Consider the following 22,291-nt stretch of genomic DNA (forward strand, 5'->3'; position numbering starts at 1 on the left):
TCCCTTCAAGGATACTCATTTGAAATAATTCACATTAAAGATACAGATAATGTCATAGCAGACACACTATCACGACTTCCACAAGGATTAAGTAAGGATACAACAGAACCAGAGAACCTCCATGATTACAGAATTTTGCTAATGCAGAATAGCAATTATATTCAGTATTACAAAGACTTGTGTACAAACATAGAAACACTACAGATGGCAGACCCTCACTGGTCAAAAATTAGGAAAGTTATCACAAATCAGCCTCAGCACACACTGTGTAGTACATATAAACTAGATAGAGGAGAATTATTTTACAGAAGACACATTCTGAGTAAAAACTGGTGCATTTGTATTCCCCGGGAATATGAAGGATATCTTATTTGGCATACACATTTTCTCTTTGGTCATTATGGATCCAAGAAATGTTTTTCTAAATTAAGCTCATACTGTTACTTCACGAACATGAGGAGAAAAGTACATAACACACTCAGAACTTGTACCATATGTCAGAAAGCAAAAGCAAGTAACCAGTCACACAGAACAGAACTACATTCAATACTGCCTACCAAACCATTGGAAATAATTAGCACTGACATATCTGAACCTCATCCTAGAAGCTCTGGAGGAGCAAAATATATACTTTTATTTTATGATGTTTTTAGCAAACATGTAAAATTATTTGCACTGAAATCTGCAACAGCAAATGCCATTATCAGGAGATTTAAGAACGATTACGTACCACATGTAGGAAAACCTGCTAAAATCCTATCAGACAATGCCACATACTATACAGGATTTCGTTGGAGGAAATTTTTATCCGACAACAACATACAACCCATATTCATTAGTAAATTTGCACCACAAGGTAACCCAGCAGAAAGAGTATGTAGGGAACTCAATCGGTTTATCAGGATTTACATACCAAATAAGCAAACCAAATGGGTAAGCCTATTGAACTCATTTGAGGAGGTGCACAATAATCTAAACATATATGACACTACCTGTACACCTATGGAAATCATGTTTAATATAGCAGAAAGAAATGAATGGAGTAATCCAATACCGAAGTTGAAACACAAAGAAATCCCACTAGAAGACAAGCTAAGAGAAGTCTACATTACATTGGAAAGGGAAAGTAAGATAAGAAAAGGACACTACAGTAAATAAATTAAGAAAAGACTAAACTACAAGCAAGGTGAACTTGCACTTTTGCGTACTCACCACAAATCCTCAGCTCTGATGCATAGGAATGCTAAGTGGAGACTTGTCTACGATGGTCCATACGTAATCCATGGGATACCGCATCCAGGAGCATACTTACTAAATAACACGAGGAATGACAAGATTATAGAATTATATCCACAAAAAGACATTAAAAAGTACAACACAGAATAACTACATGTAAATAGTAGTTTTAAGGGAATCCACTGAATAATGACAGGCAGAGGATACTAATATTAATTAAGTAATATTTATGTACCTGACTGAAGAAAGAAGACATGATTGCAGAACGCTGATGCTGAATATTATGGTCATTAAGATAGAAGGTAAGTGATATTATTTGTTATTAAGTATATAAGATTGTGCAAGGCACATCTATTAAAGAAGTTTGCAGTACGATGTGTAGATTGTGACATCAATTCACATGCACGCCTGTGGAACAAATAGAAATTCTTGAGCACAGCAATTTGAGACAAAAACACACGACATTGAGTGACGCAAACACAGTGGCCAATTAATTGCATGTTTACCTTAGGTTATGATTTACTGAATAAATTTCCTTTTCGTTACGCGGTAACATTTGTGTTTAATAAGCGCATCAGGGTCCAGTGCTCTAGTTATGATATATTTTGTCTTATATTCTCTATTTTCAGGTGAATTAAAACTTGTATATATTTGTTGAATTTTTGATTTGCAAGCAATTCTTTCCATAATGAGATTTTCACTCTGGTGTGGAGTGTGCACTGATATGAAACTTCCTGGCAGATTAAAACTGTGTGCCCGAGCGAGACTCGAACTCGGGACCTTTGCCTTTCGCGCGCAAATGCTCCACCATCTGAGCTACCGAAGCACGACTCACGCCCGGTCCTCACAGCTTTACTTCTGCCAGTATCTCGCCTCCTACCTTCCAAACTTTACAGAAGCTCTCCTGCGAACCTTGCAGAACTAGCACTCCTGAAAGAAAGGATACTGCGGAGACATGGCTTAGCCACAGCCTGGGGGATGTTTCCAGAATGAGATTTTCACTCTGCAGCGGTGTGTGCGCTGATATGAAACTTCCTGGCAGATTAAAGCTGTGTGCCCGACCGAGACTCGAACTCGGGACCTTTGCCTTTCGCGCGCAAGTGCTCCACCATCTGAGCTACCGAAGCACGACTCACGCCCGGTCCTCACAGCTTTACTTCTGCCAGTATCTCGCCTCCTACCTTCCAAACTTTACAGAAGCTCTCCTGCGAACCTTGCAGAACTAGCACTCCTGAAAGAAAGGATACTGCGGAGACATGGCTTAGCCACAGCCTGGGGGATGTTTCCAGAATGAGATTTTCACTCTGCAGCGGAGTGTGCGCTGATATGAAACTCCCTGGCAGATTAAAACTGTGTGCCCGACCGAGACTCGAACTCGGGACCTTTGCCTTTCGCGCGCAAGTGCTCTACCATCTGAGCTACCGAAGCACGACTCACGCCCGGTCCTCACAGCTTTACTTCTGCCAGTATCTCGCCTCCTACCTTCCAAACTTTACAGAAGCTCTCCTGCGAACCTTGCAGAACTAGCACTCCTGAAAGAAAGGATACTGCGGAGACATGGCTTAGCCACAGCTGACGTCAATTGACGGCACGAGAACCTAACGGATGCAAGAAATGAATAAATTATCAACTATACCAGTACAATGAAAACATTTTCTTTTCAAAGTGATGAAGTACTTACCTGCAAGGAACTTTGGAATGCAGTCATATGAACGTTATCACGACGAGATACATCCGAGAATGTACGCGCGACAACAGAGACTGAAACTGGCAACTATGCGAGACTGAGTATCTAGCAACGATCGCGGCGCGGCAGCAACCTACAGTGAAGCGCATGCGCGCGGACTACAATAACAGACTATGGTCAACAAAGGGGCATAATCCGGCAACTTAAAGACCGGCTAAGAACTTGATTTGTCAAAATGTAAATAAATGCAATCATAATGTACACTCCTGGAAATTGAAATAAGAACACCGTGAATTCATTGTCCCAGGAAGGGGAAACTTTATTGACACATTCCTGGGGTCAGATACATCACATGATCACACTGACAGAACCACAGGCACATAGACACAGGCAACAGAGCATGCACAATGTCGGCACTAGTACAGTGTATATCCACCTTTCGCAGCAATGCAGGCTGCTATTCTCCCATGGAGACGATCGTAGAGATGCTGGATGTAGTCCTGTGGAACGGCTTGCCATGCCATTTCCACCTGGCGCCTCAGTTGGACCAGCGTTCGTGCTGGACGTGCAGACCGCGTGAGACGACGCTTCATCCAGTCCCAAACATGCTCAATGGGGGACAGATCCGGAGATCTTGCTGGCCAGGGTAGTTGACTTACACCTTCTAGAGCACGTTGGGTGGCACGGGATACATGCGGACGTGCATTGTCCTGTTGGAACAGCAAGTTCCCTTGCCGGTCTAGGAATGGTAGAACGATGGGTTCGATGACGGTTTGGATGTACCGTGCACTATTCAGTGTCCCCTCGACGATCACCAGTGGTGTACGGCCAGTGTAGGAGATCGCACCCCACACCATGATGCCGGGTGTTGGCCCTGTGTGCCTTGGTCGTATGCAGTCCTGATTGTGGAGCTCACCTGCACGGCGTCAAACACGCATACGACCATCATTGGCACCAAGGCAGAAGCGACTCTCATCGCTGAAGACGACACGTCTCCATTCGTCCCTCCATTCACGCCTGTCGCGACACCACTGGAGGCGGGCTGCACGATGTTGGGGCGTGAGCGGAAGACGGCCTAACGGTGTGCGGGACCGTAGCCCAGCTTCATGGAGACGGTTGCGAATGGTCCTCGCCGATACCCCAGGAGCAACAGTGTCCCTAATTTGCTGGGAAGTGGCGGTGCGGTCCCCTACGGCACTGCGTAGGATCCTACGGTCTTGGCGTGCATCCGTGCGTCGCTGCGGTCCGGTCCCAGGTCGACGGGCACGTGCACCTTCCGCCGACCACTGGCGACAACATCGATGTACTGTGGAGACCTCACGCGCCACGTGTTGAGCAATTCGGCGGTACGTCCATCCGGCCTCCCGCATGCCCACTATACACCCTCGCTCAAAGTCCGTCAACTGCACATACGGTTCACGTCCACGCTGTCGCGGCATGCTACCAGTGTGAAAGACTGCGATGGAGCTCCGTATGCCACGGCAAACTGGCTGACACTGACGGCGGCGGTGCACAAATACTGCGCAGCTAGCGCCATTCGACGGCCAACACCGCGGTTCCTGGTGTGTCCGCTGTGCCGAGCGTGTGATCATTGCTTGTACAGCCCTCTCGCAGTGTCCGGAGCAAGTATGGTGCGTCTGACACACCGGTGTCAATGTGTTCTTTTTTCCATTTCCAGGAGTGTATCTGTATATGTTGTTATGTTTAAGGAATTGTATGAGTATTTATTATTTATTATTTTTTTTTATTTTTGCGATCCCACTTGGGGAAGTTGCTTGTCTAAAGATGTGATCTTTTGCCTCGCAACTTTGGGAGCGGTTTAAAGGCACATTTTTAGCCATAGCATGTAAATCTATTTTTTCTTAATCAGAGAACCCTGTTTAATAAAGCATGGAAGACAATGCAAGTTACCTTGTGCGAAGTCGCATGTGATCGCTGGTGAGACACAGAAAGGATCTCTAGTCTTTTGTTAATTACTTCTTCTGTTATCTGTTCTGGAATGGAGTCGAGGGAGAGCCTCGCATGTTAGACTGGCCGCTCTAATTTAAACTCTTTAATTTTATAAAAAGTCACTGCGTACTGCAGGGCACATACTCGCGCATACTAGTAATTATATAAGGAAATTTCCACTGTGCACGGACGAGATACCGACGTGATTAATATTGTATTCCCAATGTAAGTAGCATAGTGCACTTCAGTAATTATAGTTATGATTAACGCTATTGTGATTTCATTATTTGTTTAATCCATGATCCTAAAATTTCAACATTATATGTAAACTGTATTTTCAGTGTTTATCTCATTGTAGCTCAGAAATAACATGGCCCACGAACCTCCTCCTTACGGCGACGAAATTCTCAAAGTATATGTCCGATGCCACCTTATCCTGGTTTAAATACATTCACTGATGTTTTAAATATTTCTATCCGTTTCAATTCAGTTCAACAAAAATTAAAATAATATAAATAATCATATTTACATACATTATATATATATATATATATATATATATATATATATATATATAATTTAATTATTTACAGTTGCCTCCCAATCCCTGCATACCCTTGCCAAGTTCTACGCTCCTTCTCCACCCATCTCCCAACCTATGGATTCTACCCATATGGCCATCCTCACTGTAAGACTTGCCCTATGCACCCTCCTACTATAAGCTATGTCAGTCCTGTAACTAGCAGAATATATACTATCAAAGGAAGAACCACCTTTTACATCGGCATTACTACCACCAAGTTCTCCAAAAGAAAAAATGAAAGCGTTGACATTGAAGGAAATACTGTTATAAGTCCAACTCTGATTCCAGAGTACTTTAATGAATTCTTTATAAATGTAGCAAAGTTTGGTGTAGATGTAACAGATTATCACAAGAAAGTAAATTCCTTTGGCCTAAGTGAAAACGTGGAGGCTGTAGAAAATGCTATTCTACCATTAAGAAAAAAATCTGTGGGTTGGGGTGGAATACCAACCAAAGTTATTAAAGTGGTACCTACACAATAAAATTGCAAACCCACTAGCTCAAATAATAAATCAATAATAAGCTGTAGTTAAACCACTTTTCAAGGTTCAAATGGCTCTGAGCACTATGAGACTTAACTGCTGAGGTCATCAGTCGCCTAGAACTTAGAACTACTTAAACCTAACTAACCTAAGGACATCACACATATCCATGCCCGAGGCAGGATTCGAACCTGCGACCATAGCGGTTGCGCGGTTCCAGACTGTAGCGCCTAGAACCGCTCAGACACTCCGGCCGCCCACTCTTCAAGAAGGGATCAATAGAAATTATGGGAAATTATCATCCTATCTCGACTCTCCCAGTCATATCTAAAATATCTGAAAAACTTGCTGTTGCATAAATCCAAAACTTCATTGCAAAAATTCTGTTATTCTAAACCATCAGTTTGGTTTTCAGCACGGGAAAATCACCACAGATGCAGTGAATAGTTTCATTACTACATTACATCATTAGACAGGAGAAATAAGGTGGCAGGAATTTTCTGCAACCTCATAAAGGCGTTCGCTTCTGTAAACCATACATTGCTTGATTACAGGCTTGAAAAGTATGGCATTAGTGGCGGTGCCCTACAATGGCTTAAATCCTACTAATCAAACAGAAAGCAAAGAGTTAGCATCTCACCAAATGGCCCATATTATTTTTCTGACTGTAGGGTGTTCCACAATGCTCCATATTAGGCCCAGTCCTATTTCGCTTCTATGTCAATGACTGACCATTAAATACCAGCTCCAAATCAGTTCTGCTTGCAGATGATACTTCTGTCTTAGTTGAAGATTAGGATTCGTAAAAAATTCCCAAATCTATGATCAGTACCCTCCGTACCTTAGAAACTTGGTTTCAGCTAAATGGGTTGAATCTAAACATATCTAAGACTCACATGATGCAGTCAAAATGTGAGCAGATTAAGATTGCACACAACAACAAAGAAAAAGAAGAAGCTGACTCAGTCATATTCTTAGGTTTAAATGTAGATAAAAATTTGAGCTGGCAGGCACACATTGAATATCTATCATACAAACTGAGCAGCTTTGCGTCTGAAATGCAAAAATTATCTACTGCAACTGACATGGACACATGAAAAGTAGGATATACAAGCTACTTTGAATCCATTATTAGGTATGGTATTGTTTTTTGAGGTAACTCGACAAACATAGTGCGGATACTAAAAATGCAGACAAAAATCGTTCGAAATATGTGAATGCAAATCATAAAGAACAATCTCGACCATTAATTAGAAAACTTAAAATATTAACTCTGTCATCCTTATACATATATGAGAGTATTATATGTTTGTGCACCAGGCATGAATTATTTGAGGGAAACCATTTTGTTCATCCACATGATACTCGAACCAAAGAAAATTTTATGCTCCCCACTCACCGCCTCAGACTGTATGCCCTGGGACCTCAATACATGGGAATGAAATTTTGTAGTAAATTAAAAGGGAAGAAGTTGAAGTTGATGCACTTAGGTCCACTTAAAAAAAAGCTATATGAGGTACTGACACTGAAGTGTTACTCAGTGGATGAATTCATGCAGGACAAACTGGGAATTTGAGCTAGATACAATGTGTTACATATTCCAAGAAATATCCTTATAGTGTTATTATTTATTAATGTAAAAATAATTGTAACTGAAACTTCCTGGCAGACCAAATCAAACCTGTGTGCTGGACCTAGACTCGAACTCGGGACTTTGCCTTTCATGGGCAAGTGCAATTCTTACATGTCTCCTGTACGCAAAACCAAATGGATTGCAAATGTACGTCATGAAATGAAAAAAAACACAATTCACAATATCACAGCTGGTAGCAATATTATGGGGAACAAAAGAGAACTAGGAGCAATAAAACACTTTTTTGGATGTTCCTTCCTTTACGTTCGGAAGCGTTTCAGATATGGTGGCAAATACGAGATTATTACCCGCTGAAAAGAACTAAACGACATGATATAAGAGAGGTTACCGTCTCCAGGTAAAGGAGCTGCTGCAAAAATTTCCGTCAATTCGTTTTTTATTATAGTCTTTAATCTGAAGACTGATCTGATGCAACTCTCCACATTAGTCGATTCTGTGCTAGTCTCTTCATTTCTTCATACCTGCTGGAACAGACGACCACTTGAACCTGCTTTCTGTAAACAACTCGACAAATTGTATCCTCCAACAGCTTCATTCATCACCGAATAAACTAATCACTGACGCCTCATAACATGTGCTTACAAACTGTTTCTCGTTTAGTTGAGTTGTGCCCTGAAACTCTTCCCTCCCTGTTTCGGTCCACTATCTCTTCACTAGTTGCTCGATCTGCCCACCTAATCTTCAGCATTCTTCTCTAAAACCTCATTTCAAAAGTTTGTATTCTCTTCTTGCAGTTATTGCTTACTGTCCCTGTTTTATTTTTGTTTAAGGCTGTCAAGACAAATTTAGAAAGGACTTCTTACTATGCAAACATGTATTCGCTGTCATCAAATCTCTTTCTTCCAGGTAAACTTTTCTTGCTATTGGCGGTTTGAATTTGATATTCACTCTGCTTCTTCAATAATAAGCCCATCCACTACTTTTAGTGCCTCATTTCCTATCCTGATTCGCTCAGCATCGACTGGCGTAATTGAACTACAAGAACTGGCCGGGTGCGAGGATGACTTGCTCACGGAGGGTTTCGTACAAACTTAGTTTCGTGTATGTGTATACAGACAGTTCATCCATACTGGAAATCGAGAATCTTTTTGCTTATGATCGACACTGATACTGGCAAGATATCGCTCCCAGGGGTTTCAAGATTTTCAAGAATGTTTTAATTTCAATTATATAAATGTGACATTATGTCACGCAGGAGGCAGGCAACCATTATTATAATAACCAGTAGTTCTCCATTCAGGCTGACTGGGTCGGAAAGGTAAAAGTCAAACGTCGACTTTATCTTATGATGGATAAATTGCGAAACCCGTCAAATAAGCAATAAAGTCATTCCTTAGCTGATGCTTGACTTTTACTATTGCGACCCAGACAGGTTGAATGTAGAAATACTGATGGTTTTAATTTGAAGTTTGATGTCGATAACAAAAGACAAAAGAAATACTCTTTTCGTCGAATGTAATTACACTTCATCAATTTTCGGATTCTTTCCTATACTTGTACTGCGAAACTTTGTTTTTTGCCAAATTTCGTGATTCTAGTTCAACTGGAAATGCCCTATAGGTTCTGATGAGTCAGTTTGCGAGTATCGAAATACGCGACCTTTTGATTGCAGTGACTTAGAAGCTAACATCTGTTCAGTATGTGACACAAATTTCAACTTATCAATTTATCAACGGATAACAAATGATAAAAAATTTTGTTTGTGATATAATTGAAAATTTACAGTTTTCCGGTTTTTTCCTTTATTTGTACTGTGAAACCTTGTTTCTTGAGAATTTCATAATTCTATTCCAACGGGAAATACCCTATAGATTTTGATGAGTGAGTTTGCGAGCATATGTGACATAAACAGCTGTGTCTTTTGACTACATTAATCTAGAAGCTTCAATTTTTTACATCGTCAAGGGAACATAGGCCTTAGTACGATGAGTGAGTTTGCGAGTATATGTGACATAAATAGCTGTGTCTTTTGACTACATTCATCTAGAAGCTTCAATTTTTTACATCTTCAAGGGGTCATAGGCATTAGTACGTGACATAAATTTCAACTCGATACTTGTACCCGTTCCTAAGAAAAAAGGGATCTTAACGGAGGGACGAATAGACAAAGTGTTGCATAAGAAATGTCAACGTATCTCTTGTTTCTTGTGATATCATTACAGTTTTACAGTTTTAGGATTTTTTCCTTTGGCTGTTATATAAATGCCGTGTCTATCAGAATTACGTCAACAGCAATAGCAAATGTCAACTTTGTTTCTACATCAACATTTCCCATTAGTTTCTGGGCTGCTTCCTTATTTAGAGATTGAATAACATTGGCGATAATTAAACGCGCGTCTCACTCTCTATGTAACTACTACTTTTTATACGTGTCCTTCAACCCTGATAACCGCAGTTAACTTTCCTGTCCAAGTTGAGGATAACCTTCTGCGCTCTATATCTTCAGCTGGTAACATTGTAATTTCATAGAGCTGCCAAAGACTTTTTCTCACTCTACATGTGCTATTAACGTACGTATGTCTTTCTTCAAAATATGTTTTAAGCTAAGTAAAAGGTTTAATATTGCGTCGCGTGTCCCTGAAGCCAAACTAATATACCGGTACTACTCGGCTTGTCCAAACCACTTCATTTTTCTGTTAGTTGACGTATCGCAGGTTTAAGCTATGTTACAAACAGAAAAAGAGTGCGATGAACACAGTAGTTACAATGTTAGAGGATATTTCTTCGTTTATCGTCGAGTGCATCCCTAACGTTATTTCAGATAGAAGATTTTGACCTCCGAGAGCAGGTCACAAAACTTCATTGAACTCTTTCTCCCCATCCATCCTACTGCTCGACTCTCGCATCTTTCGACTTCAGTCTGTTCGGCCCAATGAAAAATGCTGTCCATGGGAAGCAGTACATGAATGATTTGGAGATTATTGATGCAACACGACGGTATGTCCAGCATCAACCAGTAGCGTGACAGCATGTGGGAATACAAGCCCTCTCAGTAAAGTGGCTCAAGGCCAGCAAATTGAATGGAGACAATGTTGAAAAAAAGGGTTGGAGCCAAAAGAGTGGGAAATAATATGGTATATTGGAATCATGAATGAAACGAACCTGCTTTCAGAAAAAAAATTGTTGCATTACTTATTGAATGTCCCTCATATACAGGATGGCCGCTATCGACAGGGGATCTCAAGTTGATTCCGTATTTCTAGATTTCCGGAAAGCTTTTGACACCGTTCCTCACAAGCGACTTCTGATCAAGCTGCAGGCCTATGGGGTATCGTCTCAGTTGTGTGACTGGATTCGTGATTTCCTGTCAGGAAGGTCGCAGTTGGTAGTAATAGACGGCAAATCATCCAGTAAAACTGAAGTGGTATCAGGTGTTCCCCAGGGAAGCGTCCTGGGACCTCTGCTGTTTCTAATCTACAGAAATGACCTGGGTGACAATCTGAGCAGTTCTCTTAGGTTGTTCGCAGATGATGCTGTAATTTACCGCCTAGTAAGGTCATCCGAAGACCAGTATCAGTTGCAAAGCGATTTAGAAAAGATTGCTGTATGGTGTGGGAGGTGGCAGTTGACGCTAAATAACGAAAAGTATGAGGTGATCCACATGAGTTCCTAAAGAAATCCGTTGGAATTCCATTAATCGATAAATAGTACAATTCTCAAGGCTGTCAATTCAACTAAGTACCTGGGTGTTAAAATTACGAACAATTTCAGTTGGAAAGACCACATAGATAATATTGTGGGGAAGGCGAGCCAAAGGTTGCGTTTCATTGGCAGGACACTTAGAATATGCAACAAGTCCACTAAAGAGACAGCTTACACTACACTCGTTCGTCCTCTGTTAGAATATTGCTGCGCGGCGTGGGATCCTTACCAGGTGGGATTGACGGAGGACATCGAAAGGGTGCAAAAAAGGGCAGCTCGTTTTGTATTATCACGTAATAGGGGAGAGAGTGTGGCAGATATGATACGCGAGTTGGAATGGAAGTCATTAAAGCAAAGACGTTTTTCGTCGCGGCGAGATCTTCACTCCTGGAAATGGAAAAAAGAACACATTGACACCGGCGTGTCAGACCCACCATACTTGCTCCGGACACTGCGAGAGGGCTGTACAAGCAATGATCACACGCACGGCACAGCGGACACACCAGGAACCGCGGTGTTGGCCGTCGAATGGCGCTAGCTGCGCAGCATTTGTGCATCGCCGCCGTCAGTGTCAGCCAGTTTGCCGTGGCATACGGAGCTCCATCGCAGTCTTTAACACTGGTAGCATGCCGCGACAGCGTGGACGTGAACCGTATGTGCAGTTGACGGACTTTGAGCGAGGGCGTATAGTGGGCATGCGGGAGGCCGGGTGGACGTACCGCCGAATTGCTCAACACGTGGGGCGTGAGGTCTCCACAGTACATCGATGTTGTCGCCAGTGGTCGGCGAAAGGTGCACGTGCCCGTCGACCTGGGACCGGACCGCAGCGACGCACGGATGCACGCCAAGACCGTAGGATCCTACGCAGTGCCGTAGGGGACCGCACCGCCACTTCCCAGCAAATTAGGGACACTGTTGCTCTTGGGGTATCGGCGAGGACCATTCGCAACCGTCTCCATGAAGCTGGGCTACGGTCCCGCACACCGTTAGGTCGTCTTCCGCTCACGCCCCAACATCGTGCAGCCCGCCTCCAGTGGTGTCGCGACAGGCGTGAATGGAGGGACGAATGGAGACGTGTCGTCTTCAGCGATGAGAGTCGCTTCTGCCTTGGTGCCAATGATGGTCGTATGCGTGTTTGGCGCCGTGCAGGTGAGCGCCACAATCAGGACTGCATACGACCGAGGCACACAGGGCCAACACCCGGCATCATGGTGTGGGGAGCGATCTCCTACACTGGCCGTACACCACTGGTGATCGTCGAGGGGACATTGAATAGTGCACAGTACATCCAAACCGTCATCGAACCCATCGTTCTACCATTCCTAGACCGGCAAGGGAACTTGCTGTTCCAACAGGACAATGCACGTCCGCATGTATCCCGTGCCACCCAACGTGCTCTAGAAGGTGTAAGTCAACTACCCTGGCCAGCAAGATCTCCGGATCTGTCCCCAATTGAGCATGTTTGGGACTGGATGAAGCGTCGTCTCACGCGGTCTGCACGTCCAGCACGAACGCTGGTCCAACTGAGGCGCCAGGTGGAAATGGCATGGCAAGCCGTTCCACAGGACTACATCCAGCATCTCTACGATCGTCTCCATGGGAGAATAGCAGCCTGCATTGCTGCGAACGGTGGATATACACTGTACTAGTGCCGACATTGTGCATGCTCTGTTGCCTGTGTCTATGTGCCTGTGGTTCTGTCAGTGTGATCATGTGATGTATCTGACCCCAGGAATGTGTCAATAAAGTTTCCCCTTCCTGGGACAATGAATTCACGGTGTTCTTATTTCAATTTCCAGGAGTGTATTTACGAAATTTCAGTCACCAGCTTTCTCTTCCGAATGTGAAAATATTTTGTTGAGCCCAACCTACATAGGTAGGAATGATCATCAAAATAAAATAAATCAGAGCTCGAACAGAAAGGTTTAGGTGTTCGTTTTTCCCGCGCGCTGTTCGGGAGTGGAATGGTAGAGAGATAGTATGATTGTGGCTCGATGAACCCTCAGCCAAGCACTTAAATGTGAATTGCAGAGTTATCATGTAGATGTAGATAAATGCGGGCAAACTGCAGAAAACGACAGCTGAGAGGATAATATTGTGGGGAAGGCGAGCCAAAGGTTGCGTTTCATTGGCAGAACACTTAGAATATGCAACAATCTGTGCCACTTACAACACGTGCATGGTTGATTAACTACGAACTTGTCTTTACGGCGATGGTTTTGTCGCTGGTACGTCGCACAGACCACGACCGTGCTTGAATGTCTATCATTTATCTTACTGACAAATGAAGCTACCTTTGTGGGGGGAACAGTATCATCAATCTTCACAACGCTCACCTAAGGGCTACTAACAATCCCCATAATATGATGGTAGCGAATCATCAGCACGAGCCTTCACGTGGATTACTGGCGACTGCCTCCTGCGACCAGTACTCCTTCCACAACACGTCACAGCCGAAGCACAACTACGCTTCCTGTTGATGACCCTGTCTCTCCTGTTGAAAAACGTGCCTTTGGTGGTGTGAAGGGTACTGTGGCTGTTACATGATGGTGCTCCAGCTCACTACCCTCTTGGGTGCGGAGCTGAAACACTGTTTCAGGCACAACAATCTCATTTCCTGGTGTGTTCTCACGTGTCCTTTCAATCATTAGAACCTACACAGCCAAAGAACTCTTATCTCTGTCTTCAAGAGAGTACCTGCCGTGGAATGAATTTCCAACCATATGTCCATGTGACCTTGAACGCTCTTTATCTCTCAAGGAACGTTTCTTGCAGTTATTCCCCATTTACTAAAAACCCTCCATAGATAAAGCTGTCTCAAAAGTTGTTCATAATACACTCTAAAAGACAATAAAGCAACGACGCACCACAAAGGACTTATCCGTAATTTAATAGATCTCGCCAGATGTGATGTACATGTACAGACAAACTAATGATTACAAATTCAGAAAAATTTGATGATTTATTCAAGAGAATGGATTTCAGAAATTGAGCAAGTCAATAAAGCGCTGCTTCACCTCTGACTCTTCTGCAAGTAGTTGTTCAGCTTGTTATCGAGTGACAGAATTGTGGGATGTCCTGCTGAGGGTTAGAGTGACAAATTCTGTACAACTGGCGAGTTAGATCGTCAAAATCACCAGATGTTTGGAGGGCCCTGCCCATTGTGCTCCAAACATTCGCAGTTGGGGAGAGGTCTGGCCACCTTGCTGGCCACAGTAGGGTTTGGCAAGCACGAAGACAATCAACAGAAACTCTCGCCGTGTGCAGTTGAACGTTGTGTTGCTAAAATGTATGCCCAGGATGGCTTGAAAACGAAGGGCAACAAAACAGGGTGTAGAACATTATTGACGTACTGCTTTACTGTAAGTGTGCAGCAGATCACAACCATAGATGTCCTGCTATGAAAAGAAATGGCATCCCAGACCATCTCCCCTGCTTATCGGGCCGTATGGCGGGCGACTGTCAGGTTGGTATCCCACTGCTGTCCAGGGCGTCCCCAGACACGTATTCACTGGTTCCTGGGGCTCATTTCAAAGCGGAAATCATCGCTGAAGACAACTCTACTCCAGTCAATCATATTCCAGGCCGAAGATGAGGCTGGAGACGTCCCAGACAGCGGTGGCTACCAACCTGAATGTTGCCCCCCTTATGGCCCAACAACCAGGTATGATGGTTAGCGGTGTCATTTCTTTTCACAGCAGAACCCCTTTGTTTGTCTACCACAGCACCCTTACAGTATAGCGGTACGTCGACGGTAATCTACGTCCCATTTCGTTGCCCTTCATGGCAAGCCATCCTGGGCTTGCATTTCAGCAAGATAATGCCTGCTTGCACACGTCGAAAGTTTCTTCTGCTTGTCTTCGTACTTGCCAAACTCTACCTTGGCCAGCAAGGTCGCCAGATCTCTCCCCAACTGAGAACCTTTGGAGCATTATGGTCAGGGCCCTCCAAACAGCTCTGGATTTTGATAATGTAACATGCCATTTGAACAGAATTTTGCTTGATATCCCTCAGGAGGAGATCCAACAATTCCATATCTGCATAAGGGCCAGTGGTGGGCCAAGGCGATACTTCTTGCTCAATTCGCGAACCTCTTTCTCTTGAATAAATCATCCAATTTTTCTGACAGTGTGATAGTTTGCCTGCACATGTACATCATATCTACCGATTTCAGTCCCATTCGGATAATTCCTTCGTGGTGTGTCATTTCTTTCGTCGTATAGTGTATCATTAAAGAAGGAAGATTAGGTTTTAACGTCTCGTCGACGTCGAAGCTACTAGAGAGGGAGCACAAGCTCTAATTGTTTCGAGGATGGGAAGGAAATCGGCTGTGCTCTTTCAAAGCATCCTTACTGATATTTGTCTGGAGCGAATTCGAAAATAACGGGAAATCTAAATCTTGAGGCCGGGCGCGGGTTATAAGCATCGTCTTGCTAAATACGAGTGTACTGACAACAGTGCCTCCTCGCTCGGTAATATTACTAACGGTGCGAACCCAAGATCCAGTTCATTTCGTGTCAGCTTAAAAGAAAGGAAAATATTTACTTCTTCTTTCGTGCATTTGTTTGCGACAGATATTGACTGTACACTCTCTTGTCTTCTTGTCTCAGCAGCAATCATTGCTGCGATGGCTTTCCTGTGCGGGAAATTTCTTCGCCAAATATATGTCCCAACCAAGATGTATTCCTCATTCTTATCATTTTTATTGTAGTTTTCTTTCCCCTACTATTCTTAAAAGTGCCTTTCGATTTCTCATTCTCTTAGTCCATTTCATTTCAGGTATTTTTTACGACTGCGACGTTAAAAAACCATCCTAGTATTCTTTCCTCCATCTTTTTGACATCCATTATTCACTGCCATATAATACTACATTCCAGACAAAATACTTGTCGAATCTCCTTATTATTCACTGCCATATAAAACTACATTCCAGACAAAATACTTGTCAAATTTCGTTAGTAGTTCTGACGGAATTCTTTTTGCTGTCAGAAAAATAAATATTTGCCAGTCGCTTGCGTGGAAACAGAACGAAAAGGCTGGTTTCACTGCGTACAGAGCACAATCTCCAAACTTTCCATCGTTCCAGATGACCGAGTTACAAAGGAAAATTCTGCTACGCCCGAGTTATCTTGCGGTCCACTCATGTTAAGTTTTCCATCGTTATAGATGACCGAATGACACGGAAAGTATCGCTACTCCGGTTCTATCTTTTTTTTTAGTATGATCCACTCGTTTTAGAACTGACCCCGGTATAACCTCGGGCCGTGCCTGATTTCCTCTGATAAGCGACCACGACCTCCAGCTACATGATGTGCGTTTCTTTTTTTGGAGATAATGTGGACCAGCGCAGCTGCCACGCAAATGGCTGACGCAAAGATTCCGTGCTTCACTCCCTCTTTCCTGGTTTGTGTCTCACATTGTTGCAGGGTCCGCTTGCTTGGTTGTTTCCCTCCAGTAGTATCTGTCGAGCGCATCCTCGGTTTACAGACCTGTTTCTCGTGCAGTCTCCTTGACCTTGCCACTCACCCTCTCATGACACAGCCACGGGTGGTACAGGTAAAAGTAGTCAGTGTAGGTACAAGGGAAATGTAGCGAAATTACAGAAACAAAGAGCTGAAATGGACTTACCATTTATTTACAGTGAAAAATAAATTCATGTAAGATGCTGAAAGGGGCCCCCTTGCAACATCAATACACAGCCGTGCAAGTCTAAGCGTATTCAGAGATCCCCGCGTAAAGTACAGATATCGATGGCGGCAACTTCACGGCTGATGTTGTCTTCTCAGTCCCTGTATTGTCTATGGATTTGTTTCATAGGCTTTGCTCTTCAAGTGCCTCACAGGAAAAAAATCACATGTTAGATCCGGCGAACGTGGTGGCCATGGATGTTTGCTGACAGTCCGTTCCTCAGTGAAGACATCATGGACTCGTTCCAGCAATACCTTAGATGTGTGGCATGTTGCCCCATCTTGCTGGAAGAAGAAATATTATCTTTCATATTCAGTGATTTGAGCTTGAAGTACATCAAAAATTTCTGTATATGCAACCGTGTTGAGGATAGTGTCAAAAAATATCAGTCGCATGATGCGCGTGCCTGCTATAGAGCACTTAATGCTGATTTTTGTTGTTGTTTTTTTGTTTGTTTGTTCATCAAGGAGTGGTTGTGATATACAGTTTTAGGGTTCTCCGTGTTCTATGAAGTCACACGAGTGGAAAGATGAAACCATGCTTCATCACTCATTATACAATGGAAAGGCTTAACAAGCTATCGTTGATGTTGTTCAAAACCCACGTGCAGTAATTTACACTTTCTGGCTGTCCTCCTCCCGTAATTGCTGCACAACCGTCACACGGTATGGCTTCAAATTAAGACTTTTTAATATCCGCTTGCAAGTCCTCCTACCTACATGCGCCTGTTGGGCCAATTTACGTGTAGACTTCTTTGGGCTGTCAATAGTTCTTCGGTGATTGTCTGCAGTAGCTTCTGGTGTGCGAACTGAAGGAATTTTTTGTCGTTCGATTTTGCACGGATCCGTAGGTGCGTCAATTTTTATACAGAATCTGTATGGCTCTCTTTGCTGGTATTCCTCCAACCAGACACTTGACCTCGAAAATTTCGCGATTTTCCTTAACGAACCTGTTTTCATATGTTGTTCCACAATTTCAATTCTTTCTTCAAACGGAAAGTCATTTCGCTGACCGCAAAGAGAAATGTTTAACTTCACTGATGAAATAAACTGAAATGCCGACAGAGGAATGCTAACAATCGATTACTGCGTAAAACTGCCCAGTGTTGTAGCTGCATACTTCAGAAATCGAAATATTGTATACGCATTCAAAGGGGAGGCGGGCTACTTTTTGAACTGTGCCACGCTGCACATCTACATCTACATGACTACTGATCATGTGGAGCGCCACAGCAGACACTACTATTGATGATTAATGAAAAGCGCCTTGCATGTATTGTTACACATTCATTGTGTTACGACCGGTTTCGTTCGCTGAACGTCATCGGGTTGTCTGCAGTTAAACAAAATAGGAAATTAGGGTAAAACTACAGCATCTTAACGAATAAAATGGGCATCTCATACTGATAACAACCTTATACTAAATCCTTGCCTAGTTGTTCTTAAGTCATGACATAAACGGTCCGCTTGTCGTAAGTAATGTGAAAGACCAAATCCAAAAAAAACTGATCATAAACATACTGCCTGTCACTCGGGAGAAGTATGTCGAGCAGACACAGCATTCTACGCACAGCAAACCGCCCAGACGGGCCGCTCCACGACAGAATTAAACATATAAACTTAGTACTGGGGCTCTGTTCAAATGGTTCAAATGGCTCTGAGCACTATGGGACTTAACATCTGAGGTCATCAGTCCCCTAGAACTTAGAACTACTTAAACCTAACTAACCAAAGGACCCCCTACACATCCATGCCCGAGGCAGGATTCGAACCTGCGACCGCAGCGGTCGCGCGGTTCCAGACTGAAGCGCCTAGAACCGTTCGGCCACCCCTCCCGGCTGGGACTCTGTCAAGTGCGATAATCAGCTGTGCGACCATAACTGTTACAAGGAATGCAGGTGCAGAACAGATATTAAAGAGCTCAGAATTAAGCCAAAAGATTGAAAAATAGAACCCAAGAAAAGTTAACAACACAATTATGCGCAGTAACAAGGGAACAGGTGACTATGCTCAGACCAAACTACAACGTCATTTGACAACTATGACAGTAAGTGAATAATTATAAAATACAGTTCGAAAATAATTGAGTAAGATATGTCAGGAACGGCAATGTTCATATCACAGACCGATCGTAAGTCATTAATAACACAGTTACAAAGGCTGTATTGTCTTTGAAAATTTAACTGGTTGTTATCATAGGGTGTTAATAAAATCACAAGCGAGTTTTGTTAAATAACCTACAATTATTTACAGTGGAAGAGAACATACACCAGTCCTTACACAAAGGTGTATCAGCAATAGGGTGGTAGATTGTGAAGTAATTGCATATAATACAACAGAACCCGTGACTGTGGTCATACAAAGAGATCATGACTGCAAAATAAAAGATTTTATGCATTGTTCACGATCGATTTTTGTGAGCACATTTACTGTCTTTACTACGTTGTGCACGCTTACTTAATTCTCATTTGTGTAACCAGTTACTCACAGTTTCATCTGTCTAAATTTGGTGGCATTTTTGTAAGCTTTAGCATTTGTTCTTCTATTGTACAGTACTGTTTGTACATTATAGCAGATCAAGCTGAGTCCTTGCATTGCTATAATGTGCAGCTATTGACGAAGTGACTTATCACCCCTTACGGTCGGATATACTGGTCAGTGAGCTGAAATGGCAATTCTCCACATTAAATCTGCCCTCCTCTTACGGATAGACACACGTAATTTTTTACAGCGTTGTTAGTCTGATCACTTCCCAGACACGCCTGCTGATATGTCGGGGCACTAACCACAGTAACTTTAGGTTCCAACAGCATTATATTCCCGACAAATAGTGTGATTATCATTTGTAGATGTAAAGCCTCCCAAAATTATGGTATATCCGCACTCACACCAGCTGGCTGCCGTTTCGCGCAGCCTACCACAGCTTCCCATAGCAAATCCCTGCCGCCACGTAGTCGTTATCACATGTTCGTCTAGGGATAAAGGGTGTAAATTCAACTAAGCAGACCTCGCATCTTTTATTTATGTTACGTACTTTCTTGGACAATACACGGCTTTTGCCAGAGCAGGAAAAATTGATGCCTACCAACCAAGTCGAAGACTCCTGTCAGTTCTCTCGAAATCCCATCACATTCCAACAACACTGCTCAATTGTTAGAAGGCTATCTAGTCCTCCATCTGTCACTGACTAGCTAGAGAGCTAACACAACGAGAAAAATAGCACACTAACATACAGGAGGAAATTCATACAGCATGCAGAGCAGATGTGGACTGCAGAAAGAAATTCAGAAGCGTAACAACTGCAATACATCGATACCGAGTGGCAGCTTATAAATATCCCCCTGTACATCTCTTTTACCGTATTCTTATTATTACCACGCTAGAACTACAACAGTGTAATGGTGTCACACTCTTCACTGAGTGCACAATCTCTCTCTCTTCTCTCTGTTTCTCCCTCCTCGTTATTTTTGTAATGTCCAATGGAGTAAAATATTAACTATATAAACTTCACTAACGTCACATAGTAGAGAATTCAATAAGATTTTACCAGACCTCTCTCATCGGATATTTCAGAAACAAGTACCATCTGCATGTCGACATGGACCATATGTGGTGATCCCATTAATGTACATGTATTAGTTGACTGGAGAAGGTTGTCAGTGATCGATGTCTCTTCCACGGACCTGTGTAAAGTTTTGTCGCCTGTAGTGAAGGAAGGCCATATCCCACAGATTATCAGTTATAATAGAGGGTTCTTGTATTGTTTTTTCATAAACAGTTTGATACATGGCATTTTGCTGTAACACATCAAAGCAGTGTGTTTCTACAGTTGTGTACATAGTCATACATTTTGTTTATCTGCCATGATTTCGAATTTATTTTCTATGTCAGGTAATAAACCGACATTAACTTGTTTCAATCCATTGGCTCTCACAGAAAGCTGAACATCGAATAGTGTAAACTGCTCCCAATACACACGGGATGGTTGAAATAAAACAAAGAGGCGGTGCTTCTTACTGACAAAAATGTGGAAGACATCTCATTATATGGAAACTGGAAGAGTTTGCGGCATTGTGGAGCGTTCCCAAACAGCTGTCCGAAGGTGGTGATCCCTAGATTTAATCTCATCTTAGACCGTGACGGGTTAGAAGATGTCTCTATTTCCAGTTTTCGAAAAGACTCAGAGCATTTATTCCTCAAATTGGTGGTGCGTATTGCACCCAGGTATGTGGCCGCTGTTTCGGTGTCCAAGTGACAGTCACCCTGGCCCCCAAATCTGTGGACACTGCGTCTTTCATTTTTATTACTTACAATAGATAACCACATGTGGAACAAGTGGGGATTGTGCAGGACTTAAACCCATAGAGCACAAGTAGCATTCAGCCTCAGCTGTCAGTCCCACTAGTGGAGGAATAAAATGATTTTCATAAACCAAGGCGAGCATGTAAATATCCTCACCTCTCCACATTTTTTGTCGTAGTTTCATCAGTATAGACATGAAGTCCACGCCTACTACAGTAGTACAAGATTATATGCCAAATAACTCCGCAGATGATGAAGAGATTGAAGAAATGTATGTTGCGATAAAAGAAATTATACAGATACTTAAGGGAGACGAAAATTTAATAGTCATGGGGGACTGGAATTCGACAGTAGGAAAAGGATGAGAGGGAAAAGTAGTAGCTGAATATGGACTGGGGGTAAGAAATGAGAGACGAAGCCGCCTGGTAGAAATTTGCACAGAGCATAACTTAATCGTTGCTAACACTTGGTTTAAGAAATATGAAAGAAGATTGTATACGTGGAAGAGGCCTGGAGACACTGGAGGTTTTGCGATATGTCCAGAATGAGATTTTCACTCTGCAGCAGAGTGTGCGCTGATATGAAACTTCCTGGCTGATTAAAACTATGTGCCGGATTGAGACTCAAACTCTAGACTTTTGCCTTTTGCAGGCAATTGCTCTACCATCTGAGCTACCAAAGCAAGACTCACGGTCCACTCTCGAAGCCTTAATTTCGCCAGTACCTAGTCTCCTACTCCCCCCCCCCCCCCCTCCAAAAGAAAAGAACTTTACAGAAGCTCCCGAGTTCGAGTCTCCGTCCGGCACAAAATTTTAATCTGCCAGGAAGTTTCAGGTTTCGGATAGATTATAGAATGGTAAGACCGAAATTAAGGAACCAGGTTTTAAATTGTAATACATTTTCAGGGGCAGATGTGGGCTCTGATCACAATTTATTGGTTATGAACTGTAGACTGAAACTGAAGAGACTGCAAAGAGGTGGGAATTTAAGGAGATGGGACCTGGATAATGGAATGTAGTCGAGTTAAATCAGGTGGTGCTGAGGGAATTAGATTAGGAAATGAGACAC

General features: G+C 42.9%; 1 protein-coding gene and 1 long non-coding RNA gene across 24 annotated transcripts in view; one reads left to right on the forward strand and one right to left on the reverse strand.

Annotated features, from left to right (window-relative positions):
* Window positions 1-3,018, reverse strand: part of LOC126188850 (uncharacterized) — a 69,835-nt gene extending 66,817 nt beyond the window's left edge. The window contains exons 1-2 of the long non-coding RNA XR_007537865.1: window positions 2,918-3,018; window positions 1,213-1,311 (exon numbers count right to left, since the gene is read on the reverse strand). This is a non-coding gene — a long non-coding RNA (uncharacterized LOC126188850). The remainder of the gene's footprint in view (window positions 1-1,212; window positions 1,312-2,917) is intronic.
* LOC126188844 (uncharacterized) overlaps window positions 1-22,291 on the forward strand; it is a 2,133,693-nt gene that overhangs the window by 156,432 nt on the left and 1,954,970 nt on the right. The window lies entirely within an intron of this gene.

The sequence above is a fragment of the Schistocerca cancellata genome, chromosome 5, assembly GCF_023864275.1.
Source record: "Schistocerca cancellata isolate TAMUIC-IGC-003103 chromosome 5, iqSchCanc2.1, whole genome shotgun sequence".
Lineage (NCBI taxonomy): Eukaryota > Metazoa > Arthropoda > Insecta > Orthoptera > Acrididae > Schistocerca > Schistocerca cancellata.